The following is a 6,297-nucleotide window of genomic DNA, read 5'->3' as shown; positions in this document are numbered from 1 at the left end:
GTGTTGGTAAATATCCAATCAACACATTTAATTACTGTTATTAGCAATTCTCACTAGACTTTACTTTTAACAAACAGAAGACCTTGCAAACAGTGATATCATATACTTCAAATGTGTTGATAACTTTATTTTCAAATGTCTAAGGGTTGATAGATTCTCCTGAGAAAGGAAAATGACAAAAGTTTGGAGAACAAACTAAAACACAGACCATCCACTGGTTTGCCTTCCGCAGTTCATAGGACAAGGAATAATAAATAAAGCACGCAAAAAGGAAACATCGCAGTACATTTTTCTACTACATGGTAGACTAGACTACCACAATACTAAATTTGAATAAGTACAGCTAGATGGCTGGGTTAGTTCTATGTAAAAAAAGCAGAGTGAAAAATAATGGTCATTACCTGGGTAATTAAGTCATTTAAATTCCCTTTTTCATCACTACTGTTACCTTGATCAAATAAGACCACAAACAAAGGAAAAGAGAATCATTGCTTGCAATGTACCGGGAAACATATTGGCCTAAGTTCATATTCAAATGCTGGTGATTATTAACTCTTTAGCAATGTTCAAAAGCTGAAAGCAGTTTATTAAACCTCTTTAAAGTTCAGTTTCCTTATTTGTACAATGGGTAATGGGTAACTTTCATGGTTGTGGTGAAGATTTATTCATTTATTAAGTAATTTGTTCACATAAAATATTTATTGAATGTCTATTATAGATCATCGTTGTGTTAACTAGATGCTAAAGATACAGATGTGAACAAGATCCATTCTACATCCTTCATGGAGTTTTCATGGAAATGGAATGAGGTTTGTTTCTTTTTATTTTTGTTTGTTTGTTTGTTTGTTTTTAATATATGCCCTTGGCCAGAATTGAACCCGGGACCCTTCAGTCCAAAGGCCAATGCTCTATCCACTGAGCAAAACCAGCTAAGGCTGAAATGAAGTTTTTGGAAGTGAAATGAGATTATATTTGTCAAGTGTTTGCATAATGTACAGTAGATAGTTCATAGCATATGGTCAGTAAGTTAGAGTTATTATTATTGTTATTTTTACAATTCACTTGGTCATTGTCAATCATGCTCACAATTGCAGAGATAGAATTAAAAAAAATATCCTGGCTGGAGGACTTAAGAAGCACAAATTGGTAGTTACAAAATAGCCACAGTGATAGTCCAGCACAGAGAATATAGTTAATAATATTGTGATGACTGTGTATGGTGCCAGTTGGGTCCTGGGAAAACCATGTAAAGTATATGATTGTCTAACCACTAAGCTCTATACCTGAAACCAATGCAAAACAATATTGAAAGTAAATTGTATATAAGTAAATAAAGGTCTTTCTGTTGTTGAATAGCCTTACATGGTTTTGTGGTACTTTTTGTATTAGTTAGCATTAAAGACATCCTGTGATCTGTCCTGCCTACTTTTCTATCTATACCTCCTCCTTTTTTCTTATTAGTTTACTAGAGGCCTGGTGCACAAAATTCATGCATGGAGGGAGTAGGGGTTCCCCTTAGCCCAGCCTGCACCCTCTCCAATCCGGGACCCCTTGGGTGATGTCCGACTGCTGGTTTAGGCCTAACTGGCTCCTAACCACTCACCTGCCTGCCTGATTGATCACGCCTAACCACTCTGCCTGTCCGCCTGATCGCTCCTAACTGCTCTCCCCTGCCGGCCTGATCGCCCCTAACCGTCTCTGCCTCGGCCTCCACTGTGGCTTTGTCTGGAGGGATGACTGGAAAATGTCTGGTCGACCTGGTCTAATTAGCATATTACCCTTTTATTAGTATAGATTTTCTTTCAGCCACATGAAGTTACCTAAATTTCCTGAAAACTCTGCATCTTTTCAGAACTCCCAGCCTTTGAACACCTGATGTCTGCTGTTCGAAATGCCCTTCATCAATTTGTTTCCTTAGTTGTTCTTGGAGCCTTACCCTCAGCATCACTCTTTTCTGAAGCTTGTCCTGCTCAGGGCCATGCAGTGCTTCCTTCTCTGACCCCCAAAAGCAATTCAGACATGGTTCTATTGATAGCAATGTGATTAGCTAGCTATTAATAATAGGAAAGGAGCAAAGGGAAGGCCAAATATTGTAGGCATGTCAAGGACAGGATCAGCAGGAAGCTGCAACCTTGCACTCCCCAGGGAACCACTGGCTTGTTCCCTGCAAAACACTGGGGGAAGGGATCCAACAAAAGGAAGATAGCCGCATGCCCAGTAAAGTTGGGGTGACATAGGGAAGGTACTTGCCTGTCAGTCAAACCTGGGGAGAGAGATGATTGGCCAGAATGGGCATGGCCATTGCAAGCATGTGAAAATTTGGGAATACATCATCTTCTAAACAGAGGAGTTTCTCTCTTGTTTCTCTCTCTTGTTGCTCTTGGCTGATGACTCTTGGCTTATGACCCTTGTTTCCTTCATAGCCATGAGGCCCTGTGGACCCTACTTGCAATGGGCTAATGGACTGCAGTGTGGAACACAAGTTAAGCTAGATGGATGCTGGATTGGGCACGGCTCCAATATGGAAAGGAAACTCTCAACACAGACTCTGATTTGAGCCCCACTGAAGCCCCAGCTACACGTCTTCGATGACTGGACTGAGGGAAATGAGACTTTGGAAACCCAAGGGTGTAATTCCACAGAAATAAAGCTTTCTACTATAAGATATCCTCTCGTGTGAGTCTCAGAAAATTCTATTTCTTGGGATAACTCAAGAAATCCACCCCCACTAACTGGGGGAGAAGAGGACTTCTCCCCTCCATTACCACTTCCAGATTTAACTATTGTCAACTATTGGCATAAACTGTCGTCAGCTTAGTTCACAGCCATGGGTGTTGATTATGTTAAAACAAACAAAGCAAGCAAGTCATGTGGGGCATGATTGTGATCAATTCAAGTTCTACACACCTGGGTCCCATTAAAAAATGTGAAAACTTGTGTAGTGATGTATCCCTTTGCTCCAGCTTGAGATACAAAATTTGAGCACATCTCTTTACATTATTTAAATTAGTTAGCCAGCTTTCCCATTTGCCTTTGGGTCTTTTACTTTTATTCTCTGGGGACTGAATCCAAAGATTCATTTCTCTTAAACTGCCATAAGGTGTCACTGTTCAAGCTGGAAGATGATGTCATTCCATCCACAACATGCGGGGATAGTGGCCTGGGAGGGGAAGCTACAGTCCTAAGGTCTCAGGGAGAAGAGGATGAGCCACGTTCATTGCACTCACCTGAGAGCTCTCACTTCCAGATCTTGCCCTCAGGTTAGAGAGGCCGGTTCAGAAGGACCAGCTCAGCCGGTTTTCAAGGCTCAGTCAAACTCAGGATCTGGGTTTGACTCTGCACCACCAGTCCTCTGCCTTCCCTCAGGGTCAGTCCCAGTCATGAAAGCCCTCATGCTTTTTCTGGCCCGCTGGCCTAAAATGGTATCAGTTTGCCAGTGCAAAAGGGAAGAGGACAAGTCTGATTGCTTTGCTCCAGGCTGGCTCCTTAACTCTTTAAAAATAACAATTTAAGTTCTAACCTCTCTATCATCTACATAATTAAAAGAGACATGTCAAGTAGTTCTTCACAGAACCCAGAGGGTTTATTCAAAATGACTTACTGTCTCCCCTAGTGGAGATAGACATTACTGGCAACTTTGGAGTAGTAACTTCTTCTGCTTCTAAAGAAATTAAGTTCTACCTCTTGGCAAACAATTGCACTAATATTTGTAAAGCTGTATTTTATTTATTTTACTTTTTAAAATATATTTGTATTGATTTCAGAGAGGAAGGGAGAGGGAGAGAGAGATAAAAACATCAATGATAAAAGAGAATCATTAATTGGCACGCCCCCTACTGGGGATTGAGCCCACAACCTGGGCATGTGCCCTTGACCTGAATCAAATCTGGGACCTGCAGGCCAATGCTCTATCCACTGAGCCAAACCAGCTAGAGCTGTAAAGCTTTCTTTGAAAATACGTTCACATTCATTTTCTCATCATAACATAACACAAATATGAATATGTTCTGAAATAAAAAGAGCTTTTTTTTCTTTTTTAGTTACTCTTCATCAGAATTTCAAAAAGAGCTCCCAAGAAAGATTGAGCCAGGGCCAGCTACATACTTTGTGAGGCCCATTGCGAAAAGAGAAGTCAGAGTCATTTGTTAAAAAATTATTAAGAATTTCAAGAAGGTGGCTGCCAAGCATTACACCAAGCGCTGGCCCTTTGGCGTTCAGGTCCCGTGTGACTGCAAACATTACACACCCAAGGCGCAGCCCTGAGCCAAGCCAATTGAGGTCACACAGAGTTGGTATAAGTAATTACTGTATAATTCAAGCATGACCCTGATGTCTTCTAGTGACCAGTATTATACTTTATCTACATCTGGGGTATGTTGCCTTCCTAGGCTGTCCCATCAGTGCAGAATAAACCTTCATATTTTAAAAGAAAACAAACAAGAAGTAGAGCCTTTGACACATGAGTAGATTTGAGCCAGTAGCATCTGAGAAGATTTTGGCATCATCATGTGAGTTCCTTAAAGAGATAATAATCATGCCCCCTTCTTCCTGGTCTAAGAGGAATGGTTCGACTTATTCTTTTAGTCAGATTTTACAAAGGAAAAAAGAAAACCAATGGTGGTAAGGCCTCTTTTCAGTGACTAGAATTCAAAACAAAACATGGGCTGTGACAGTCTCCGATTCTCCTAAGAGGTGGAAGGCACATATCCAGTTTTCTACCTGAGCCTCTGATCCAGGGGTGGGCAAACTTTTTGACTTGAGGGCCACAATGGGTTCTTAAACTGGACCGGAGGGCCGGAACAAAAGCATGGATGGAGTGTTTGTGTGAACTAATATAAATTCAAAGTAAACATCATTACATAAAAGGGTACGGTTCTTTTTTTTTTTTAGTTTTATTCATTTCAAACGGGCCGAATCCGGCCCGCGGGCCGCAGTTTGCCCACAGCTGCGTCTGATCCCACCCAGTGTGGTTGAGATCACGCTCCTTGGAGCTGCCCGTAACTCAGTGGTTCTGGGTGGCTTTGCAGTCGGTATATAATAGGCTTAGAGCCTTCAGTGTTGCAGATGATGTAATCTTAGGTAAGCAGAGACCCCTGAGAGGATGGAGTGTTTAGGCTCATTAAGCTGTTCAAATTTAGAAAGTCAGGGTTTATTTTTGCTTTAAAAACAACAACAGACCTTTTCAGAACCATTCCCTTGAGGCTAATTGTTAAGTTATTGAATAGTACCCATCACATAGTTCAGCTTTTCTAGTTCTACATAAGCAGTCAGAGCAGTTAGAAAGTTCCATCAGGAAGGAGTTTAACAATGGCATCTTCCACAATGCAACAGGTATGTGGAGAAGGGATTAACAAGGACAGATCTGTGTCTTCTCTTCCTTGAGGTTTTCTTTTTTTTTTCTTTTTTTTTTTTTAGTCTTTCTATAATTCTTTTTTTTTTAATTAAATCTTTATTGTTCAGATTATTACATTTGTTCCTCTTTTTTTCCCCCCCCATAACTCCCCTCCTCCTAGTTCCCGCCCCACCCTCCGCCCTCACTCCCCACCCACTGTCCTCATCCATAGGTGCACGATTTTTGTCCAGTCTCTTCCCGCATCTCCCACACCCCTTTCCCCCCCAGGAATAGTCAGTCCATTCCCTTTCTATGTCCCTGATTCTATTATAATTAACAGTTCATTCTGTTCATCAGATTATTTATTCACTTGATTCTTAGATTCACTTGTTGATAGATGCATATTTGTTGTTCATAATTTGTATCTTTACCTTTTTCTTCCTCTTCCTCTTCTTAAAGGATACCTTTCAGCATTTCATATAATCCTGGTTTGGTGGTGATGAACTCCTTTAGCTTTTCCTTATCTGTGAAGCTCTTTATCTGACCTTCAATTCTGAATGATAGCTTTGCTGGATAAAGTAATCTTGGTTGTAGGTTCTTGGTATTCATCACTTTGAATATTTCTTGCCACTCCCTTCTGGCCTGCAAAGTTTCTGTTGAGAAATCAGCTGACAGTCGTATGGGTATTCCCTTGTAGGTAACTGAGTTTCTTTCTCTTGCTGTTTTTAAGATTCTCTCTTTATCTTTTGCTCTTGGCATTTTAATTATGATGTGTCTTGGTGTGGTCCTCTTTGGATTCCTTTTGTTTGGGGTTCTCCACGCTTCTTGGACCTGTAAGTCCATTTCTTTCACCAGGTGGGGGAAGTTTTCTGTCATTATTTCTTCAAATAGGTTTTCAATATCTTGCTCTCTCTCATCTTCTGGCACCCCTATAATTCTGATGTTGGTACGCTTGAAGCTGTCCC

At 40.9% G+C, this 6,297-nt stretch overlaps 1 long non-coding RNA gene across 1 annotated transcript; it reads left to right on the top strand.

Annotated features, from left to right (window-relative positions):
• Positions 1–718: 718 nt before the first annotated feature.
• Positions 719–2,665, top strand: LOC118659714. Its single transcript, XR_004968670.1, has 2 exons — positions 719–809; positions 2,424–2,665. It is a non-coding gene; the product is annotated as an uncharacterized LOC118659714 (long non-coding RNA).
• Positions 2,666–6,297: the final 3,632 nt, after the last annotated feature.

The sequence above is a fragment of the Myotis myotis genome, unplaced genomic scaffold (genome assembly GCF_014108235.1).
Source record: "Myotis myotis isolate mMyoMyo1 unplaced genomic scaffold, mMyoMyo1.p scaffold_m19_p_7, whole genome shotgun sequence".
In the NCBI taxonomy this organism is placed as follows: domain Eukaryota; kingdom Metazoa; phylum Chordata; class Mammalia; order Chiroptera; family Vespertilionidae; genus Myotis; species Myotis myotis.
This window is presented reverse-complemented; position numbering and strand designations above follow the sequence as displayed.